Source organism: Epinephelus fuscoguttatus, linkage group LG10 (assembly GCF_011397635.1).
Source record: "Epinephelus fuscoguttatus linkage group LG10, E.fuscoguttatus.final_Chr_v1".
NCBI lineage: Eukaryota > Metazoa > Chordata > Actinopteri > Perciformes > Serranidae > Epinephelus > Epinephelus fuscoguttatus.
The window spans coordinates 31,801,326-31,826,189 of record NC_064761.1 but is presented as its reverse complement, the minus strand read 5'-3'; the positions used below and the strand labels follow the sequence as shown (position 1 = coordinate 31,826,189).

Sequence of the window (24,864 nt, the reverse complement as noted above, 5' to 3'; positions counted from 1 at the left end):
TTTATATAAGTTATTTTCATACTGGTTCAAATAAACAATTTGATCATGTTTTCCCATCTTTGCTGAGCAACAGTTTTGTGTAAAAGGAATTAAAGGCCTATCCCAAATATAGGCCTGTTGAGTTCAGTGATTTAATCGAATAATAGCTATTAATTGAAGTTTTATAGTAGATTGTGTTGGTGTGAGTTGCCAGGTGTTGGAGATATAGACTGTAGAGATGTCTGCCTAGCACCACTGAGCTAGCTAAAGTTACAGTTCAGTCCAGGAGGACGGCATTAATGTTTACATCTCGCACTGTTATGAGCAAGAGCCTCTCATCTATCAGTAAATGTACGCTTCCCCCTGTGTGGTGATATGAATGGCGGGTGTAGTTTGGTAAAACAAAAATGGCTCCTACATGAAACTGCTCACAACAAGTATGCAGATTGATTAAGTTATTCTGGAAAGAGACATTGCTGTTAAACCTTTCAAATGTATTTTTTTGGCACTTTGAGCACCACAAGCCGAGTGCTATCTAGTTCCATTATATTCAAGAGAAGGCAGACATCTCAACCGACAATATTTCCGACACTTGGACACTCACACCAAAACAATCTAGACTAATAAATAGCACCAAAGGTAAGAGAACAACTATTTATGTTTAATTTTGGGGTGAACTGTCCCTTTAAGATATTTCTTAGTATATGACTTTGTTGTTTTTTTCCATAAACAGCACGTGGGCAGAGACTGAAACAGTAACCACAAACTCCCTCTTCTGCCCAACACCCACCGCCCCCAGCCCACTTTTAAAAATGTCAGTCACATGGCCGGGTTTCCAAACCCATATCTGGTAGCAATCACTCACTAATAAGCCCAGAGTCCCCCGGCCAGCTAATGCACCACAGGTCAGCAGCAGGTGAATAGAGCAGTGTGCACTCTGCTGTATACAGCATGATGCATGATCCGCCCCCTGTGGGTACCAGCAGCTCCACTCAGAGCTGCTGCTGTCCAACAGATGACTGTTAGCTGGTCGTGAGCTCATGTCAAAAGTAACAGGTGTAACCTTTGATTAAGCAGGAAGGGTACAACATTGCTGCTCCCTGCTGCCCTTTAACAGAACAGCTTCAGCTTCAGGTTACTTTATTTGTTCTTGTAGGCTGATTTTGTTTGCAGAAGACAGGGCTCCATCTTGACACACATTTTATAAACAACACAGACAACAGACGGACATGCTTGAAGTGCTCAAGACTTACTACTCAATGAACTCAACGGCTGAAATAAAATAAATAAACGTTGCTCATAGCATCTGTGTGGTGCTGCTACGTCTTGTTCATCTGAGTGACGGCTGCTGGAACAACCTGTTTTCATACGGCTTTGTTCTATAAACCTCCGTTCAGTAGGAAGATGAACAGAGGTGCTGCTGACAGGAAGGAGCTGTTCTTCCGCAGAGAAGAGTGACTGAGCACCACCTTCACTCAGTCCTCCGATTGCGTTTGTACTTTACTAAACATTAGTATTGTTCGGTAAAGTTCAGTTATGTAAAAGCTCGTCAGTGAAGACAGGATGTTCACCAGGCCGGGCTGCACCGGCTATGTCTCGCAGGCAGAATCAATATGCAGCTCTGATATAAACTGCAATGCTCGGATCAGCTTCGAAAAGGACAATACTGTAGGTGTCCAATGTTGTCATGGAAACGCCTGCACCATCTCCCCCCCTCTCCTGCTTCAAAGTCTCTTCATAGTCTCCTATCTTCCATACCCGGCTGAAACACACCTGTCCACTAGACGCCCTCAGCGAGTTTCCCGCCTCCGTGCGCTGACCTCACCTGAATGTCACCAGCCACCTGCCTTCACAGCTGCTGCTCATTTTTATATTAGCTCCTCAGTAAATATCTAGGTTGGTATTTTCATGCATATCACAGACAGGTAGCCTGGTTGCTGAAGTAGCTGTCTTCTTGCTCCATAGTGGTGTCTGCATTGAGGGCCTGCTTCCTGTCACCTGCTGCCAAAAAACTGTGACAATAGCCATCTGTCTTTTGTCTGTCACTGTCAAACAGATGAATTATATATGAAATAGTTGCCAGTACATACTGTACACATATCCAGTAGCATTAGGCAAGAGGTCAGTTTTCTTTATCTTATCATTTGGTTGCCAGGCAACATTTACTCATCCAGTACTTTCTATTAGAGAAACCTGAAGCGATGATCTATTCTGGAAGTGCCTCAATATTTATACACAAGGAGGTTAAAGTGAATTCAAACATCTACTTTCTGTTAAGTGTATTTGGGCATCTCAGCGGTCAGCAGACTGTCTTTATATGTAATGACTTTGTGAGGCCAAAGGGCTTAAAGAGACGCTGCCAGAATCATTAGGTAGTTTGGTGTGACCTTCAAGTGCATGAAAGTTTAACAGATGTTTCACTTAAAAGGTACAGAGTCAGATCTGATTGAGCTGGGAGGATGGTAGATCTTTATCACAGCAGACATTTTGACTTGCTGTAGTAAAAGCGCAATTAATCTATTCAAGTGTCCCAGTATGACACAACGGTGACAGTGAGCCAGCATGCACGATGACTCTAATACTGAAGAAGCTAAACAGAATTCAGGCACATAGTATGCTTCCCGTTATTTTTCTGTCATATATGATGTTACAATGTCAGATGATCATATTAAACATGGCCAAAGTTTTGAATAATGAGGTAAATGTATGTAAAAGTAATCTCTGTGATCAAAAAACCTCGGGTTTCAGACCGTGAAAACTGTTTCCAACAGTTTTGCCTACATTTATGACAAGTTGACGTCAGCTCATAATGGATTTCGCCACCTTAACTTTCGCTCTTGTCCCGCTGTGTTACCCTCTGAAGCTGCCGAGCGCTGTTAAACTATAGTGGCCACTGGCGACGTATCATGCCGACGTTAAAGGACGGCTTTTTCAACAGTGTCTGACACTGCAAGTCACTGCCCAAGCACCGGATTTTGACGAGTGAGACTGGGTTGACATTACATACACTGCTACATGTAGCCACATGCTACCATCATGGGAACTTGTTCTTGGTTGCTGATGTCGATTTCTCCGTGATTTCAGATCATATTCCTGCTGGAACTTGTCCGGTTATAAAGATTTTTGATGTGTGGAAGCTTTTATTGGTGATGTTATGAATGTTTCAAGCATCTCATTTTGTTGGGACCATCACTTTTTTAAGTTTTACTTAGACTAGTTGACTAATATAAAAGTGAGAAAACACTCAGAAAATAGTCAAAATTGAGCACAATTTAATCTATTAGGTTGAAAAAAAAAATAATATAGTATAAGAGCCATTTGAAATATTTATTCACAACATGAACACTGCACATTATCCTACACAACATGACAACATCTAAGTAATTAAAAGTTCACAAATAACATTTATTGAAAACAACATTCTTTAGGAAAATAAATCTTTAGTGAACAGCAGTTTCATTGGATGAATGCAATCATATAAAATAATAATTTTGATAATAAGTAAACAAACTTACATTTTTGGTGCTGACTAGTGAGGGCGGTACCGTTTAATCAACTAGTCCACTAACCACACACATCCCCTATTTCATGGTATAAACTGCCGCTACACTTTGTTACATATTAATATATTAATTGCTGCAATCACAGTGCAGAGGCGCCAAGATATGGAAGAACCAGAAACGTTGACTAATCAGAGCAGGGCTTTTTTGGGGGAGGGAGTCTTGAAGAGACAGGCACTATAATGGAGCATTTTAAAAAGAGGGTGAATACGGATGTTCCAGCACAGACAGTGTGAGAAAAATAATTTGCTTTTTGAACATTAAAGTGTGTAAACAGTTGTCAATTTCACGGGCAGCGCCCACATTAGCCCTTTTTACACAGAGATTGCGGGATACAGGCCACTACAAAATCCCTTCTTCATGTCACGTTTGCATTTTTACACAGAACCAAACAATGACAGCATCATGCAGCTCCAGTGTGTTAGTTTAGATAGCATGCCATCAAGGAATCAAAAGAGGTGTAAGAGATGTGGCATGTAATACAATCGGCCTCTAGTGTAATATATAACATATGCATTGGCATATTGCTTTATAAATAATATTCATTTACTGTGTCTACTACATGGCGGTTGATCTAAGGTGCTCCTGGACCTCTTTGAGTTCTGAATTTGCAGACATTTTCGGCGGCTCTTGTTCTTTTTAGTAGTAGCTGTTAGCTGCTAACTGCTAACAGCTACTTCAAAACGTCACACCCCTGCTATCCATTATCCTGTCCTGATGGCTGTCCCATTTAGACATCCTTCTGGTGGTATTACTATCTCCAATAGCGGCTTAAAGGCGAGACCATTCTGTACCCCATTCTGTGATCGTACCTTTCATACAGAACGGCAAGGCAGTATAATGGCATGTTTACCATAGCAACGTGTCAAAATGTTTGCTGTGAAAAAGGCCTCTGAGCAAACACCGTGTCTCTTTAGGGACGCAACATAAACGTCTTGAAATGTAACACTTACATTTCCCAAGAAGGGTATAATTAGAGAAAAAGTGGCAAAGCGTAAGTGTGATCTGTCAGTTGTGACACATCAAAATGACATGGATACATCAGAGCATGAAACACACTCTGTAAAATCACAACAGCATGTTTACACACTGCCAACACATGCAGTGTCTTCCACTACTACAGAGAGAGACTGGAACTGGTCTGTCATGACAGTGAAAGACAGGAAGCGAGCACAAATCAAAGAAAATGGCTTCGTGCTGTTGTTGTCTGCTCTTGAGATGCTTGAATCTGAAGCTTACACTTGCATTGTGATACAAATTTTAGGTGACATGTTTGCAACAAGGAACAGATTCATGTAGCCTGAAGCATTCAGATACTTAAAAGGGTGTTTCTGACTTAATAAAAGCTTCACTACAGAGATGCTCCGATGTTCTGTGATCCAAGATTCTGTCATATGTTGTAGTGAGGAAACTAGCTATTATTTCCATTCATCATTTAGGAATTCTTCAGTAATAATAGTAGTAAATTCACTGAAGAAAAGCTTAATATCTTCCTTTTTTCAATCACTTATGAGCACATGAATAAACCACTGCTGCATAAAACAGATTACAATATTCAGCACACGTCTGGGTAATGGCATTCGTGTGCAGTGATTGCCGTGGTATCAACAGTAAGCAGTCTTTAGTCAGGGGCTGATGGAAACAACTGGGAATATGATGTTATTAAAATTTCATTAAAGAGAGGAGCTGTTGTTGATGCCCCCTTTTTCATGATGTTGTACAGTAAATAGCAGCTGCTGATGCAAACAGTGGTGATGATTAGTTGCTGGTGCCGCTGACTCACTCGTCTAGATTCAACTTTAGTTGAGCCAAAAGGGCGTTCCTAAATCTTTCCTTAGCCAAAATCATTTTTGTATTAAACTCCTGTTTAATGATTTTAATGGTCACCTTTAAAGCACACATCAAGCTGGTGGATATCTCTCTGATCCTTCTGGGTTCACCACTTTGGTTCAGACTGAAATTTATCAACAACTTCTAAATGGACTGCCATGAAATTTTGCACAAACATTGATGTTTCCTAATGACTTTGTTAAAGGCGCTGTATGTAAGAATGTGACCAAAATGGTTACTGCACTCAAATTCAAAATACTGCCGCGAGTTGTGTCCGCCCCCCCCTCCCCTACAGATTTGAGGTTGCTGGACAGTGGCACGCTAAAGACCGATTTGTTTGCCCATGGGCGGCTGCCACGGCAGGGCCGCGTCGCCGTGTCCTTGATCTTCGGTTTTCCAGCGGACCATTCGAAAAAGTCCTGCTTCTCTGCTGCTAACGCTGCTGCCGGGATACAGCTGAGGAGGAGCCGGCTGCTAATGCTATGTACTGGGACACTGCTAATGCTGCTTGCCGTGCTGCTGTAGTTCAGTCGTAACTGTAACTGATGCTGAGACTCTACTGACTGCGTGACTGGTAGACGGCGGTGGGTGGTGCAACAGGCCAAAACATAAACATGATTTGCAGACCGTAAAATTTTTTTTTAAATGCGAATATTCTGGCTGTACTATTGTTGTCGGTGAGATCAGTATGTTATATGAACATTATTCTTAAGTCTCTGTGACATATTAGGAGGATTTTATGACTATTTGCTTTAGATTTCTTACATGTAGCTCCTTTAATTGTCTGATTTTTCCTCTGGCAACACTGTAAGGTTGACATGGTTTTAGGTGAATTACCTCAACAATTACTGGATGGATTGCCAAAAAGACAATGCTATTACTCTATATCAGTGGTTCCCAGCCTTTTTGTTGAAGGGCCCATATTTTTACCATTGTAGACTTTGGTGCTTCAAGGGTAAGGAGCTCCCAGGCCCCATTTAATTCCCAATTGGCAGACATTTTCAGCTGCTGTTCTTCTTCTTTGAGTTAGCTGCTAACTACTACTTTTTTTTACAAGAGCTACTTTTTAAATCTCCCATGGTGGGTAACACACATAACACATCATCAAAAGGTCAGACCTGTGCTCTCTACTATCCCATCCTGGCGGCTGTCCCATTTATACAGACATCGTTTCAGTGCTGTTATTACATCCGCAGCTGGATTAAAGGCAACAACCCCCCCCCATTACACAATTGTAGCTTTTATACAGAATGGCCAGGCAGCATAATGGTGTGAATTTCCTGCCATGAAAAGGCGGTATAAAAGGGGCTTGTGTGTCCTTGCACCCAAGGATGTGTAAGTCTTAAAATGCTATGTGGTCAGATGCATTATTGCCGCACTGCTATTGAGGCAGCAGAAAGAAACTGCGCCTTTGACCAACAAAACATGGAGTAAAGTCAGAATGGCGTATATTCCTGCTATGTAAAGTACTAATTATTCATATAGTAAGATGCGCCTACATATCCTGGTTCACAGTGCGCTTACACTTGTTACACACCGCAAGGACGTGCAGATGGGTTGCGGGTGGGTGAAATAATACATCATTAATGAGGAAAATATTAATTACATTGTCTAAAATGTAAACACAGCAGAAAGCAGAGCTGCAGAGCTGCTGTCTGGCTCCTCGTTTACAGAGACGCCGTGTGCATTTACCCACAGGGAGCAGCGTGACTTTATTGATTTTTTCAGAAGCTGTAAGTTCAGTTCTGTTTCCACCATCAAGTTTATAACCACAGGATTTAGTTTGGCTGCTTAAATGTCCAACAATATTTGCTGCAGTGACATTGCTGCTCTTACTGCATCATTCTCAACAGAAATAAACGCTCGCTTCTCCAGCTTGCAGTGCGCCAGGTGGAGGCACACCTGGCTTTTAAAGGGAAGGGGACACTCTGGTTGAATTCATGTTTCGCCCAGAACACACCTATGATTAATTAAGGGACTAAATACAACCCCTGCCCCCTGTGCCTTACTTTAGCTCAGATTATGTGCCGTTTATCTGGTTGGACACACCCTAAATGCACTTTACACCATGTGCTACAGACTGTTTAAAAAGGGCCCTTAGTCTTGTTTAATCAAGTTGTTTTTACTGATATGCTGTTTTTATTTATCCTAAGAGGTGATAATTATACAATAATATTATAAAGATGATAATTAATTGAGTTGACGTCCTCTTGATTACAACTGAAGTGTAATAATTTAATTGCTTAAGAGGTACGCAGTCATCTGAGAATTACAGTCATTCGTTTCTCCTCAGGTTGCCAGGTGTCCCTTCTCTGCAGCTACAGTCAGCGTGGGCTCAGAGTCTGTAAAGTGCAGATGGCAGAGTGGGTGACCCGTTGTTCATGTCTTCTCTGACCGCAGCCCAATTACCGTCCAAACACTGCAGATACCCAGTGAGTTAGAAAAGGGACGAGAGAAGTGTGGCTTTTGAGTAAAAAAGAAAAAAGCCAAGTGCAGGTTAGATGGCAACAGAGCCAGATTTAGACAGTAAAATGGGCTGTGAAGCTGCAGGGGCAGGGGGCTCAGTGAAATGTTCAGCCCCCTCCTCCTCTCACCACCTCTCCCTCCGCAAACTGCTCCATCATTTATCTCTGAGACTACCCGTACTCCGACTGTACCTCCTCTACAGCCTCTTTTTGCCATTAGGGGCTTGAAAGACAGCAAATTACACTAATGGGCCTTATGCAAACGCTGTCCTTCTCAGCCATTCAAAATAATAGATTGTGAGGCCCCCGCATGTTTCAGCATGAGCGTATTAGGATGGGATCAGACAGAGGGCACTGCAGATGCTCAGCCAAATCGAACACATTAAACACGCACACACCCTATTAACGTATACATGAAACTTCCCTAATAAGCTGAAAAGTCTGTGTGTGTGGCATGTGTGTGAGTAAGTGAAGAGACAAGGGATTTAAATGCAGCCCAGGAGCCAGTAGACTGGGCATGAGTGTGCAGAAGCAGAGCTGTGTGTGTCTTAGCTCACATTTTCTGAGATGTTAAAGGATAAGAGGGTGATTTTCTATATTTTAGTTATATAATGTGTTTGTCCGACGCTCAATACTTTCAGAATTCCCCAGTCGGGCTATTGTGAGACCTGCAATATGGCAATACCATGCTATTAACAAGCCGATCACAGGAGATGGCCGCCACAACTGCTATCTATGTTTACTTTTTCTCCTTTTTATGGGAGCGCTGTGTACTTACACTCTGCTACAAATGCCAGCAGCATGCTTGCACTTTTTTTTCTGGTCAGCGAGAGTTGAGAAATATTCAGCTTTGGGTAAAACACTGCAGCTGGTTGGGATGTGTGGACAGTTAAATCAGTCTAAACCCAGACACCATCTAGAAACATGGACAATTATGAAGCAGCATCCAACGTTGTAAGAAGACACAAAAACAAGGACTAAATCACAGTGCACAAGTTAAAGGGCGAAAATCAGAAATAAAACGAGGATCAGATAGACTGTATTCATAATAATTATGCCACAATAATATTAATAACTAGTGCTAATTAAACAGTCGATAAGAATGTGTGTGTTTTGGGGGGCGGCATATGCACATACAGCCATCCACTGCCCACCGCCGGCACACCATGAGCATGGAAACAGAGGGCTCAGCGTGGATGCAGCACCTGCCGCAGCAAACGAACACACCATCTGTGGTCATTTTGACTTGACCAGTGGACTTCACCACAAGCTGGTTGGCTGCGGAAACGGGTGACATGCTTTATGTTCGAAAAACCAGCCACCGGCGGTTTGACCAGCAGAGTTGTAGGTGACACCATCAGCCAGCTTGAGTCGAGCTCAGACCGGCCAGTTCACACCGCTGCAACTTTTCTCTGCATCGTTCTAAAATGGTCTCATCTTGTGATGCACAGGGAATAAAATCTGGAGCTGCGTCATAGACAGAGAAGGAGACTGATTTTGTGGACCCATAGAATGTCTGTTTTCTTTTTTTTATACCCAAATAAGCTTTAGTCTGTTGTAGTGATCTCAGCTCTGAAACAGAAAATGTACTCATATACTCAGATCATTCCCCTGGGTGCCCTCAGTGTCATCTAACATCTTTCTCAATTCATTGTCTTTGGAGCAGCTCCAGACTTTATACCCTATGACATCACAAATTTGATCTTTAGCACTCTAGTTTTTGTATTAGGGGCAGAGTTGTTAATGCTTACTAATATTTTGGACTGTCTTAGACCATAGGAAAAACATGTATGAATTCTGAAAATGGGACGTAGGTCACCTTTAATCACTGCAGGGGAATTCCTTCACTGCCACAGCCCTGTTCCCCAGGGCCCATTTGTTTCTACTGAAGATGTAAATCTTTTAAAACATGTCACGGAATATCTTCATTCTTCAAAATGAAAATCGTCCGGGCACTCGGTATTTAACAACCGTTACTCAAACAGAAGAGCATTTGTTGGGGACTATTTTCAGCCTTGGATTAAAGCACATTTGGTGCTGTAGTGAGTGTTTCCGGCAGCCGGATGGTGAAAGTGGGATGGATGGAAAATAAATGACAGTGTTAGTGTTAATAATAATGACGGCACATGTCAGCCAGTGTGACGGTGTGGGTGATTGATGTGTTTTTCATAGTTTTTGGACAACAATGAAGCTTCACAGCACAAAGGAAGGAGCTATCTGCCTTTGGATACACACAACATTCTTGGTTGTTGGATTTTGTTCTTTTCGTGGGATTTGCTGATCCTCTATCCTCTAAAATTGTGAAGAGAGGCATTAAAAAATTCACCATGATGTACAGTATTGTTCACAAGCTTCTTTATCCCTGTACAGCTCAATATAAGAGCCTCCAAACACAAGCTGTCTTCCTCTGTCTTTCTCCATATAGATGGGCATATACGTGTGTGTTATCTATAGCAAGAAAGGGCCTGAAGGAATCAACAGCAACAGAACAGAGGGTGAGACTGCCAGACCGATAATCATGCTGCAGGTGTAGGACACAGCTGACAAATGAGCAGGTCAGGAAGCGTGTTTGAGAGTGTGTAGGTGTAGCCAAGCGCTCTCCAGAAAGGCACACAGAGGCATAACATCCACAAACGCTCCTCAAATGGCTGCTCACACTGATTTCAACCATGCCCACTCATTGCGCTTTACATAAGCACAAACCCTGTGTGTGTATGTGTGTTTGTGTGTGTGTGTGTTTTCCCACCAGAGAAAACACATTACTCATGTACACTGAGGGAAGCCATCGTCAGTGTCCATCAATCCGTGCAGGGAGACCCAGAAGCCCCTGGCAGTGCATGGTCCAGGGAACCCACACATACTCACACAGGCCATTACACACACTCACGCTCACCTGATGAGAGAGAATGGCACAGAGAGAGAGAGAGAGAGAGAAAAGACCGAGTTGCTTGTTCCCTTTTATGACCCTGTAACTTCCACCTCGCAGTCTGGTGATGGATCGTTAGTGCTGGCAGGGCCGTGCCACCCGCCACAGGCAAGGACACCCAGTCAATGGGCAGAGGATAGAAAGCTGGAGTATGTGTATGCATGTATTTACATGAGTATATATATGTGTAAGTATCCGACCAGCAGCTGTGGACACTGACGTGACAGGAGGAGTCAGAGGACGATGCATGAGGGGTGTCATGTACAAACAGTCCACTCATTCAATGTGGTTTTGTCCTCCGGCCCTGCATAATAAAACCACCGCAGTTAACTCATCAGATCTGTCGAAAATTTCCATAACACCACCATCACATGCAGATTCGGACGCAACACTATTTTTAAAGCTGCCAAATGGGACTTTAATTATAATAATGGATTACAGTGAGATTCTTAAATTGCACTTCTGTCCTATGCAAAGCATGAGCAGCAGTGAAACTAAAGGACACAAAGGGGTGATTAAGAATGTGTCTTGCCATGTGCCATGAATCTTTAATGAGAGAGAACTGTTGTAGGGCTTATGGATGTAAAGGCTTCTACGAACTGGGGCTAAATAATTTAAGACGTTATGCTGCATGGTCATGTCCCACTGACATGGAGACTTTGACCTTACCTGGAGCGACACTGGCCCCAGAGACATAGAAGGACAAACACTTGATACTCTCATACCGCCGACAATAGCACTGATAAACATCGTGGACCGACATGACTGATGGCAGATAAAACATCTCAGTCATACAATGATACACTTGTTATGCAAACTTTTGTGCTACGTATTAGTTTCAACCAAGGTCTAAAAAATAAAGCCTATCTCCATTTCTTTATGCGGCTACACAGTCCTCCATCTTTTTGGACATTATAACCTCCTGTCCTTTTTAAAAAACACTTGCCGAAAGACAAACATCATTAAACATGACTTACGTGAGCTGCCAAATATCTGCACGGCGTTCTAAAAATAACATCTATGCTAATGAGGTCATTAATCACACAAATTGATGTGAATGTGTATTACGAGGGCAATGTCAGTATGAATTTCCAGTCTTTTAAGTCCTTAAGAGTCATAACAGGTTTTGTTATGTCCTCATTAACATACAGCTTTATGCAGTGAGGTGCTCCAAAATCTAATCGGATCCTGTGGTCGTCAGGGGGAACTCAGGGATGAATTGTTGAGTTACTGTGTTCACAATCAAATTATTACGCGACATGCAAGAAGAGTGTGTTGTGTATGTCTCTTTCTCTCAAATAAAACTTTTTAAATAAAGTCTAAAGTATTGTAACCATCACTAAAGATTCACACTCTATTACTTAGAGCTGCACCATCTTTAGAACCGGGCTTGCTTGTTTCCAAAGGTTGTAAAACACTAATTGTTTTGCCACCACTTTAAAAAAAAGTGTTCCCACAATTTTATTTAACATCAGCTTGAATAAGGCTGATTCAGATCCATTTGATACCAGTTCCAACTGCAGGATATCCTCGGATCAATAACAGACCTCATTACATTAAGTTTTTAATTAAATTACATCAGTAAATTCCGGGTTAATAGAAAAACAAGGTGTTTGACCCCCTATCAGTATTGACACTGATCGATCAGACTGAGGCAAATTCATTACAGAGGACAGCCTACCAGTTCTGTCAATAACTGTAATCACGACAGACCAGAATGCAATGCATCTTTGAGACGTGCTCCTGTTCTGGGAATTACAAGTGATCAATAAACTAAGTAACATTCAGATGACATGGCCGAGGCGAATGTGGGAGCAGTCCAAAGGAAATATTAACAATTCCATCCAACAGTTACTTCTGTTTCTTTCGTCTTGATCCGAGAATTATCACAACTTACAATTAAAATATTGTTGTTGGGACTTAGATAAACTGCAGCTATGATTTTTGTCCAGTGTTAATGTCCGTCTACATATTCTGAAAAAATACTACGGCACAACTACAGATTATAAAACCTGCCCTTTCTTATCATAAGGGACCTATTGTGTTTCTCCATATTTTCTATTAATGTTACAATGTGGTGTGTTTATATTAAAATGTGGCCAAAGTATGGGCACCCAGTAGCTCACCAAAGTTTCAAATAATGAGGTAGACATATGCAAAAGTAAATACTATGAGCAAAAGCTACTCTGTTTCCGACACATTTTTTATTTTCGACAGCTTGTGACTGATTTCTTTATATATTCATCTGCTCCAGACACGTTACTGCAAGTGTTTACATTATATAGCCTAAACTGCTACATGTAGCTTCATGCTAACATCAGAAAAACTCTTGGTTGCTGATGTTGATTTCTGCACAATATTGGATCATATTTCTGCGGGAACAAGTCTGATTGAGAAGATTTTGGTTTAGAAGCTTTTGTCGGTGATTTTTCAATAGAGAAAGTGCTGCTTTACTTCGATACAGTAATTCCCCTGCTACAACTACACTGCTGCATGTAGCTTCATGCTAACATCAGAGAAACTCTTGGTTGGTGATGTTGATTTTTGTACAATATCAGATCACATTCCTGCTGGTAGATATCTGATCCGGAAGATTTTGCTTTAGAAGCTTTTTTTGGCGATTTTTCACAGTTGAGACAGCTGCAAGTACACTGCTACATGTAGCTAGATGCTAATGTCAGGGAGACATATAATCTTGGCTGTCAGTGTTGCTAATTTCTCCTCGATTTTGGACCATATTCCTGCTGGAGTATATCGGGTTGGGCAAATTTTAGTTTAGAAGCTTTTATTGGTGATTTTTCAAAGTAAAAATGACTGCCATACTCTGTTACAGTCACTTCCTCGGCTACAAGTACACTGCTACATGTAGCTACATGCTAATGTCAGGGAGAAATGTAATCTTGGTTGCCAATTGTTGCTAATTTCTCCCCAGATTTGGATCATATTCCTGCTGGAGTATGTCTGGTTGGGAAGATTTTGGTTTAGAAGTTTTTATTGGTGATTTTTTTTTTTTTTTTACGATTAAAAAGTGCCGCTATACTTTGTTACAGTTATTCCCTTGGCTGAAATGGCGGTGCAGAGACGCAATGCAGATAATAGATTTGAAGGATAACTAGATACTGGACACCAAGATGGTGCCTTTTCATTCCAATGAAGTTCTTGCCTAGTGCAAAAAAGTCTTCTAGCTTCTGGGTTTACTTCCTTGGTATTTGGCCCACTGAATATTGGCTGTAGTGTGTCTCCCTCTGACCCCGCCAACGAGTTCCCCCTCGACTCATAGACTTTACATTGTGATGTTGCTTTTTTTCAGCTTGAGGAAAGTTTTACATACACAAAGCCACCATGGCTCAAAAATTCAGAATAGAAAGATTAATTACAGACCTTGTTTGCAGTACGAGGTGTCTTGTCAACAGTTTTACAGACGTCTCTTTGGAACTGGTGGTCTATGGGAAAAATGCTTTCTGGGCTGCAGGGGATTTTTTCACTGCAATACCGTGAGTGGCCACTGGGAAAAATTTGCTCCAAGGCTAGGCGGCTTTCCTGGGAGCCTGGCGCAGATATAGAAGACCCAGAAATGCTGACCAATCAGAGATGACTGGGCTTTTCTGAGAGGGGGGCTTAAAGTGACAGGTGCTAAACCAGAGCGTTTCAGACAGGGTAAATACAGATGTTCCATGTGGTGTTTTTTGAGCATTAAAGCATGTTAACATGTTCTAGTAGAAATCCGAAATCCAAGTATGAACCTGAAAATGAGCATAATAGGTCCCCTTTAAGGCTCCTTCATGAATATCATCCCATATGAGTAATGTGAGAGGACAGGTGGGGCTGGAATGTCTTACTAAGTCACTATCATGACAGGGTCTGACCTGGTTTCTTTTTTATCAGTTTGTACTGAGGCATGTTCACAGCTGAAGGTTAAAACAAATATTGGGGTTCCTACACAAACACAATCCCTCCTAGCACAGTCAGCTTGAGTTAACACAAAGGGATCAGTGGTTCAAAAGAACATTAAGTCTGATGCCACTCTTTGAGGGGCCACAGGCCGTCACTGTAATGCAGGGTGACACGTCTTCCCCCGGCCACATATACACACTCAGTGATGCCAGTCGAGGCTTATAGGACCCCGAGCTGTGTTATCGTATCGAACACACAACCTAACACACTTTCATTAGCAGCGTTCTGTAACAGTAATTCATTACTGCGCTCCATCAATTTAGGCCTATTACATGGGTGGCAGACTTATTTATCCTGTGCTTGTTTATTTCAAGGCCTCATGAGACTTGAGAGCTTACAGTGAATAGACTAATGATGATTAAAAAATCCAATTATAGTCATTAATGATTCACATCAGATGTTTGATATTTTAGCACTGAATGCTTTTCATTAAGTCAACAGGCATTTCTCCTTTGATACGAGAGAAAGTACTGCTTAAAGGAAACTGAGCTGATGTACGGAGTGTTGTTCAATATTTAATCTTTCAGAATAGATCCAGTCAATACAAATGTTATTACAGTTTAACATTTTGAACATATTTCATTGACCTTATTCTTTGCCTGAACCAGGGTGCTTCAGCATTGCATCATGTTGTAATCTTACTTCCATTTTAAGTGCAATAGCTTAGCATTGCCAGGTATTAGGGCTGCCACTTGATATCGGAGATTCAAATCGTCAATCGGAGACCCCTTAGACGAACTAGACGAACGAATACAATTCACCACTGACTTGCATAACGCGGTCAAAAACTGACTACAATCCAAATCAACACAAACTTTTACTTTTACGCACAACGCTGTTCAAACTCTCCTTTTGTCATTCGCACTGAACTGCCTTACCCAACCAAACCTGGCATACATAACTTGTGCCTGTAATCTAACACATAAATAAATATAAACAAAATCTCAGCATAGTCCACGACCAAGCATTATTCAAATTATACAGAAACTGTTGTGTAAACTTAAACACTGTACGAACCTGTATGATGTGTCATATCAACGCATTAATTCTTACCAAATATTAATACATGCTAAAGTGGCTCTTAGACAATTGTTAGAAGTGCAAGAAAAAAATGGGCGGTGCAGCATAAAGTCAATACTATGAGTCATTTTAAATGTGTCTGTGTCACTTATTTTAAAGGAACAGGGTGTAAGATTTAGAGGGATTTAGTGGCATCTAGTGGCGAGGACTGCAAATTGCAACCAACTGAAATGTCTCCCAATTAGGACTCCTTCAGTATTTATTGTGCAGGAGGTTTTTCTTTTTTTTACTGGGTGTCAAATTATCCACAGAGGTCTCTTCCTGTCCAAAATGAACAGATCAGGTGATTAAATCAGGTAAAACATTGAATAAAACACTTTTCTGATGCTTTAGGCACAGAGGGGCTGCTAACTAGGGTGGCCGACACAAAAACGCAAATAGTCCTATCTAGAGCCAGTGTTTGGTTTGTCCATTTTGGGCTACTGTAGAATCATGGAGGTGCAACATGGCGACTTACGTTAGTAGTAAGGTAGAGGCAGAGGTAATCGGCTCATTCAAGGTAACAAAAAACACAAGGACTCTTATTTTTAAGTGATTATACACAGAAACCCCCTCATATTTATACTTAATTATACTCTGTTTCTGCCAATATATTCCCTGGATCTCACACACTGCTCCTTAAATAGCAGCCATGTCATTTTGGCATGAATCTAAAAAAAAATTTAATGGCAACATGGAGTGATCTGGAACACTTGTGGACCCGCTGTCCTTTGCTTTTGGGCAGGATGATATGAGTGTCACAGCGGAACAACGACATTGGTCATCCACCCGTCTGTCTTTTCAGCCAGCTTGCCATGTGGACAGGCCGCCACTGGCAGCTAGCGTATTAAATGTCCATCCTCTCTTTAAGCCCCCGTGATCAGAGTGTGTCAGTCAACCGGCAGTCCCCCTCCCCAGGCAGCCACTCGGGCTTCAGCAGGGATGAGAAGTGACAGACCACCAGGACTGAGAGGACATAATTGGGCGAACTGGTAGAACGGACGGATTGTTTGTGCTCAGTGAACAGATCAGAATGTTCATTTGTCCTTGTCCAAATCTTTTGGGGCTGGTTTTAAAAAAGGAAGGGCAGTAAAGTAGAATTTGTTATTAGCTGGCCTGATTGTGTCTGGCAGGAACCGATAAGTTGACAGAATAACACAATCCTGTTTTAAGGCGTCAGGGGCCATTTAACAACCAGATTTGTGTCCTTGAGAGCCCCCTGATCAAATACTGAATGTAATGACTTGGAAACATCCATTACTTTGTGACTCTCATAACTTCAAAGCAAATGGCTGGCTGTCAACTCCTCTGCCTTTACTGCTTCAGTATGCATGGCACCTGTTCAACCTATTACTGTATATAATCTCTTTTACTTCCATTATGCCTGTGAAATAGAGACGCAGTTTAACACAGAACACTCCTGTTGTTTTCCCTCCTTCCCAATTAACTCAGACACAGCAGACCCAAATAATGACAATTCATCATCTGGCGTCAATGCTTGTGCAAACATAAACAAACACTGGGTACTTTCAGCACAGTTATCCCATATAAAAGTAAGTCAGAAGTAATAAATCGAGAAGCAAACTCCAGTCTCACGCAAAACTAGACTGGCAATCGGAGAGACTGGACCTCCGCCAAGGCCAGTAGTCAGGTCTTCTTCACAACCACTACTTTATGTCTGGATATATTTACAAAACTATTAGAACTAGACTTTAGCAATATCTATTTTTCCAAACCTTCATATCTTCCTGACACCGAGGTACAGTACAGGCCAAAAGTTTGGACACACCTTCTCATTCAATGCGTTTTCTTTATTTTCATGACTATTTACATTGTAGATTCTCACTGAAGGCATCAAAACTATGAATGAACACATGTGGAGTTATGTACTTAACAAAAAAGGTGAAATAACTGAAAACATGTTTTATATTCTAGTTTCTTCAAAATAGCCACCCTTTGCTCTGATTACTGCTTTGCACACTCTTGGCATTCTCTCCATGAGCTTCAAGAGGTAGTCACCTGAAATGGTTTCCACTTCACAGGTGTGCCTTATCAGGGTTAATTAGTGGAATTTCTTGCTTTATCAATGGGGTTGGGACCATCAGTTGTGTTGTGCAGAAATCAGGTTAATACACAGCCGACAGCCCTATTGGACAACTGTTAAAATTCATATTATGGCAAGAACCAATCAGCTAACTAAAGAAAGACCAGTGGCCATCATTACTTTAAGAAATGAAGGTCAGTCAGTCCGGAAAATTGCAAAAACTTTAAATGTGTCCCCAAGTGGAGTCGCAAAAACCATCAAGCGCTACAACGAAACTGGCACACATGAGGACCGACCCAGGAAAGGAAGACCAAGAGTTACCTCTGCTTCTGAGGATAAGTTCATCCGAGTCACCAGCCTCAGAAATCGCAAGTTAACAGCAGCTCAGATCAGAGACCAGATGAATGCCACACAGAGTTCTAGCAGCAGACCCATCTCTAGAACAACTGTTAAGAGGAGACTGTGCGAATCAGGCCTTCATGGTCAAATAGCTGCTAGGAAACCACTGCTAAGGAGAGGCAACAAGCAGAAGAGATTTGTTTGGGCCAAGAAACACAAGGAATGGACATTAGACCAGTGGAAATCTGTGCTTTGGTCTGATGAGTCCAAATTTGAGATCTTTGGTTCCAACCGTGTCTTTGTGAGGCGCAGAAAAGGTGAACGGATGGATTCCACATGCCTGGTTCCCACTGTGAAGCATGGAGGAGGAGGTGTGATGGTGTGGGGTGTTTGCTGGTGACACTGTTGGGGATTTATTCAAAATTGAAGGCACACTGAACCAGCATGGCTACCACAGCATCCTGCAGCGACATGCCATCCCATCCGGTTTGCGTTTAGTTGGACGATCATTTATTTTTCAACAGGACAATGACCCCAAACACACCTCCAGGCTGTGTAAGGGCTATTTGACCAAGAAGGAGAGTGATGGAGTGCTGCGGCAGATGACCTGGCCTCCACCGTCACCGGACCTGAACCCAATTGAGATGGTTTGGGGTGAGCTGGACCGCAGAGTGAAGGCAAAGGGGCCAACAAGTGCTAAACACCTCTGGGAACTCCTTCAAGACTGTTGGAAAACCATTTCAGGTGACTACCTCTTGAAGCTCATGGAGAGAATGCCAAGAGTGTGCAAAGCAGTAATCAGAGCAAAGGGTGGCTATTTTGAAGAAACTAGAATATAAAACATGTTTTCAGTTATTTCACCTTTTTTGTTAAGTACATAACTCCACATGTGTTCATTCATAGTTTTGATGCCTTCAGTGAGAATCTACAATGTAAATAGTCATGAAAATAAAGAAAACGCATTGAATGAGAAGGTGTGTCCAAACTTTTGGCCTGTACTGTATATGATATGACAGCATGTGTGTAAAAAAAAAACAACATAAAAGCTGAGCTACTGATGAAAGAAGTCATTGTAGCATGTATGTTATTGTCTAGCCTACAGTGCTGTGTTTCTAATGTGCAATTAGCCTACTTAGACAAGTAGGCTTGTTTAAATATTTATGGCATATGAAATAATGAACAGCAGCACGGTGGTGCGGTGGTTAGCATTGTTGCCTCACAGCAAGAGGGTTCTTGGCAGGGGGAAGGAGAGCCCTTCTGTGTGGAGTCTGCCTGTTCTCCCTGTGTCAGCGTGGGTTTTTTCCAGGTTCTCCGGCTTCCTCCCACAGTCCAAAGACATGCAGGTTAATTGAAGACTCTGTGTGAATGTGAGCGTAAATGGTTGTCTGTCTCTGTGTGTCAGCCCTGTGATAGTCTGGCAACCTATCCAGGGTGTACCCCGCCTCTCACCCAATGTCAGCTGGAATAGGCTCCAGCCTCCCACGACCCCTCACAAGATAAGCGGTTACGGAAATGAATGACAAAATGAGTGACCGAAATAATGAACAGATAGGAAATAAGCGCTCTTCTTGTTGGAGGGCTTGATGACACTCATTGCCACAGCGGATATCAACACATCAGCGAAATAAGATGATGTGTTCAATAAAATCACGCGGCTAATAAACCAGCCCGTTCTTATACTGAAGTCATCAAATACCGCCACTTTGTCAGTGATTTCAGTGTCAGGGTCAGCCGCCGGGCAGCATGAGTTTGTACGGCAGCTGGACAATACCCTTTCGCAGTGTTATGATACGCTGCTGGTTGGCTGGATGGCACCTGTTGCGGCAGTTTGATACTTGGAAGGGTGGCGTCAGGTTGAAACAATGCTGGTAAAAATGTGATATAAGGAGTTTGAAAGTCTCTAAAGGGCGAGTGGGAAGTTTGGTGGATGGATCCAACAAACCCTGGGAGCCTGGTGTTCGCTTTCCATATGAAAGTAGAACCAAACCATAATGTTTTTTTTTGTTTTTGTTTTTGTTTTTGTTTTTTAAACCTAACCATGTGCTTTTATTGCCTAAACCTAACCACAATGCTGTTCTTGACATCCCAGCGTTGGCTGCTGTGTCCGGGAATGTCAACAGCAGACGCGGGAGGATACCTAGCATGTAATATGTAGACCTGAAAGGAAACTGACAAAGCAGTGATATGTGACGACTTTGGATGAGAACGTGTTGAATAAACTGCTTTTGTAGTTGGAAAAAGTAATTTCAAAGTAAAGTTACATGTGGCAATACTCCCCCTTGACGGTACTGAAAATCAAACCTTCTGGATTTCTAAATACCCCAGTATACAGTAATACCATGATACCACCCAGGCCTAATTATAGCTGGGGGACTGAAGATCATAAAGTCCACAAGTGCAAACTTCAGGGTCAATAATATGGTTTGTTCTCATGAAGCATAAAGTTTGAACAGTTTTCCATTAATATCTCTGGTGGAGTTTTGATGTGAGTAAGGGTGTAAATTAGCTGCATAATATTTGCGTATTTCCATTTCCATAATCACACCTTAGATTGAGGGAAAAAAAGTGTTGTTACAATTGTACAGGTTCTCACATGACACCACTGTCCCTGAGTGCTCCTTAATGACTGCTTGTCTGAAGTTTAAGCAACTACATGTGTAGGCTGCCGCAGAGGATAACTGGTACCTGTGAATAACCCACAACTGGCTGTTTTGCCACTTTTTGAACTTTACTACCACAGACTGGATTTGAAGATGTATGGCATTTATTCTGCCAAGGCCAAATGAACTATCTCACAGTGTTACTGAAAGTGAAAAATAATTGGCGTATCTGCCCTGTGATTCGGATCTGCTCCAAAATTTATTGGCTTCTTTCTTGTTGCACCTTTTCACCAAGTTTAATAAAAATCAAGCTGGTAGTTTTACCATAGTCCAGCTGAGAAACTGAAACAAATCTAAAACATATCCTCCTTGTCAGAGTTAATTACCCTTAGAGAAGTGACTTCCCATCTAAGCATGACTACAACGTCAGGTCAAAGGTTAACAAGAATCATTTTCACAAGCTCAAATAACCAGCTACTGCGTTAGCAGTCCTATAAACACAGAGGTGTCCTGAATGTGACCTATTTTCACCCGCACGTGCGCAACTACAGCTACTTATCAGTATCACAGAGACACTTTACAGTTTTCGCTTGGCTATATGGCACAGAGACAAGGACCAGAGAGACAAAGTCATGAAGAGGTGGAGGTGAGTGTGATCAGTATCTCTGCTGGCATCTATTTCCTGCCCGGCTGGCCTGTCTGCCGTGTCACCAGCCATCACTTCAGCCCGGGCTCTTTTCATGCCAATTGGCTTGACTCTCCGACGCTCTCGCGCTGCCTGCCACATCCAAAGAGGCAGAGACAGGACATATTAGGCCGGCATCACACATCACATGCTTAAAGTCCCTTCGCACACACACACACAGATTTATGTGTACTAATTTACACATGAAAACGGATGAATGCACAGAGATACAGAAACAGACAGACAGGCATGCATATTCAAACAAACACACACAGTGTCCTCAATCTGCAGAGGCATGTGTGTGAGCTGTATATTAAAAGGTTAGTGTCTTGGGGACACTGACCTTTAGAAAAATCCTTTTTGTTTACCAACATCTCCGAATAGTCAGCGGCTAAAGATCACAGCATAACAGAGGCGGAGACAGATAAAGTATTGCATATCACGTACACTATAAAAGATGTAAACTCTCATTCTATATTCTGACTCCAACCTTGTCCTTTCTCAGCCCCTCAAGGTTGAGAGACTTGTGGAAGCATCATAAGCCTAAATCTGCTGGAGCTGGCTCTAATCCTTCTTGAAGCCTGCAGGCTCTCCATGTCCTTCTCATTGGCTTCATTAAAAGGATCCCTGTCCTTTCTACTTTCCTTTCACTGCCTGCTGCCTGCTCATCAACCAGGCCAATTACAACCGGTTATCTGGAGTCAACGAGAATCTGAGAGAGGCCACACAGGCACGACTCCATCCTCTTCCTTCCGGTGGGAAAGTGAGAAATGTTATCTAAGGGTAAGAAACGATGCCACTCACGTGAGAGTCAAAAGGAGGGGCAGCAACAGAAGCGCCCATTGTGTAACTATATACAGTGCATACATAGAGATTCATTTCTCAAACTTTTTACATGATTGGCGGGGTTAGAGTTTCAGGCGGCAATCTAATACTGCCCTCGAGGTCCCTTGAGAAAGAAGTCTGACTAGCGGAGCGAGCCAGCGAGGCAGCAATGGGAGCGGTGTGCAAATTGAAAGTAATCCTCAGGCCTGGCCGGCAGTGCTGTTGAATTCGCATCTATTCATAATTCATCACTCGACAGCAGTGAGGTGGAGAAAGTTATGTCCGTGTAATAAACCAGGAAGAGACATCTTTGAAAAGGCACTGATGGAATCGGGCAGATCAGCCTCTGTACTGCTGAAGGTCCCAGGTGAGAACAGCACTTGTTAAAAGCAGAAAGACAGATGGAGCAGATCGCCAGCAGTCTGCGTATTTCACATCATATTAGATCGTACAGCTGTCCATTCGCACTGTTCAACAGATAAGCTGACTGAGCCACTGTCAGTCTAACATGAACTGTCAAAAACCCTAATTAGACAGCGGCCAAGCTTTGCTAGCAAAGACTTTCAGAACTGAGAGACCACTTTTCCTCCAATTGGAGCCATTTAAGCTTTTACCCACATGGCCACAGGGTAGTCAGACTGCTCAGACCTCCAGTCCAATCACCAAACACAATGGAAGACATAGGGATAACTACTGAAGCTTCTCTTGGGCCATTTGAGGCAGTGAGAATAGGCTGTGAATACAACAAAGGACATAACTTTTCTAGGATGTCTTGATCTATGATTACTATTAGGGATGCATGATATATATATAAGGCAGATAAATGGGACATTTTTACAAATAAACATTATTCTGCAAATTAAAATTTTAGCCAATAGGGATGGGCATCAATTTTCGATTATCAATGATTGATTGTTAGGGATTTGGATCGATCACAAATAATTTTGCTCGATAGTCGCAGTGTTTCCCCTACAATGCTACAGGCCCCGCAAGCTGCAGTGCCTACGAGACCCCCCCGCCGGACCTATGCCAGGCAAAAAATCAGAAACAGACAGAGGCTCTCATTGCTCTCCAAAGCCTTGGCGGCTTCCCTTGAGGCCTCTGAAAATACTACGCCATTGAAAGATGGAGGTTTCGCTGAAAACTGAAGCCTGTAATCTTTTTTTTTGATGATCGAATAATGAATTTCGATCGTTTGCCCATCCCTAATAGCCAAAAAATAGCACCAACATCTACACACCCGACAAAGTGGGTGGCGGTACATGTACCTTAAAAGTTGGTTTGTGAGCAACCAATAAACAAACGACAACAAACTGCAGCATGCTTTCTAGAGCGCAAAAAATGTTGGTGTGGACGCCTTTCACAGTTCCAGAGGAGGACAATGGGATTGCACCAAGGGTCTGAGCTCTGACCGCCCGACACCCAACCAGATCAACAAACGTCCTGCAGCTGTTAAACAAGTTAGACACAAGGCTGAAGGACCCTCTCCAGAGTGTAGAGTGCATTGCGCTGCATCGTGTTACATCAGATGCTTTCTGTTCACACTGGTTCTGTTACATATGGAACTAACCTAGCAGCTGTAGTCTCGGAGTAACCACTAAAAAGATGGGTGAGTACATGACATTCTTTCTTATTATTTTTTACTCAGGATTTCTTCAAAATAATCTGTCTGTTGGAGTGGACGGTGAATCTGCGTGTCAATGGGAAATAAATAGTCTTTGATTTTCTGATGATACAATCGGCTTATAATGCATCTTATTGATTATGTGCACAGGACATTCATCTCAGAAGGTTTGGAACATAGTTTTTTCTTAAGATACTAAAGAAACTGAGGATTTTTTGTGTCAAGATGACAAATACAATAGCATCATTTTCACTATTAGGTGGTTACTTGCATTCAGATTCTCTGTCTATTGGAATGAACAGAAAAATATAACACTTACATATTTTAGTTTCGAAAATTGCTAATGATTTATGTGTGAATTCATAGCAGAAATTCACCATTACAATATTTGTATGTGTTCTGAACCTGGCTTTTGAACAGGTTAAGTTAATACGGCAAACTTGTTAGCAGACAGTCACCTATATTCACACATCCAGCAGACATGGAGCAACATTATTATTGATTTGGAGTCATGTTCTGCCCACCTGATGATTTAAGTTCAAATTCACTCTCATTTTAGCTCTGTTTTAGTTTCCACCAACTCTGGAGTAAAATATCACTCTCTTTAGCTGCTACATGCTAATGATAACTGCTAAACTAGGGTCACCAGTCGCTAACTTTGTCTGTCTGCTGTTTGGCGCTAGTGTTTCTTTTCATGGCTTTTTGCCTGCTGTGTCTGAATATGACGCAATGAAAACGATGAGAGTGAGTAGCGGGCCTTAAAAACAAATTAATGAGCTCAAAGAAGCTAAATGATCTTATCAAGCTGAGGGAGCTGCAGAGTCAGGTATAATAATCTGTGGGTATGAACGACCCCTTCCACATGACACATTAGTCATTTGATCTGTAGTTATTGAATCAATATATTGGTTATGGCCGTTTTATCACCTAACACGAAAGAGTTTAACTCCATAACATCTGAGAAATGTCACTCT

At 42.1% G+C, this 24,864-nt stretch overlaps 2 protein-coding genes across 2 annotated transcripts in view; one reads left to right on the top strand and one right to left on the bottom strand.

Moving 5' to 3' along the window:
- lingo3a (leucine rich repeat and Ig domain containing 3a) overlaps positions 1–24,864 on the bottom strand; it is a 61,409-nt gene that overhangs the window by 11,892 nt on the left and 24,653 nt on the right. The gene's annotated exons all lie outside the window — the stretch shown is intronic.
- Positions 1,307–24,864, top strand: part of zgc:92140 (uncharacterized protein LOC447854 homolog) — a 670,238-nt gene continuing 646,680 nt past the window's right edge. Inside the window, exon 1 of the mRNA XM_049587263.1 lies at positions 1,307–1,317. The gene's annotated coding sequence lies outside the window, so the exon portion shown is untranslated. The remainder of the gene's footprint in view (positions 1,318–24,864) is intronic.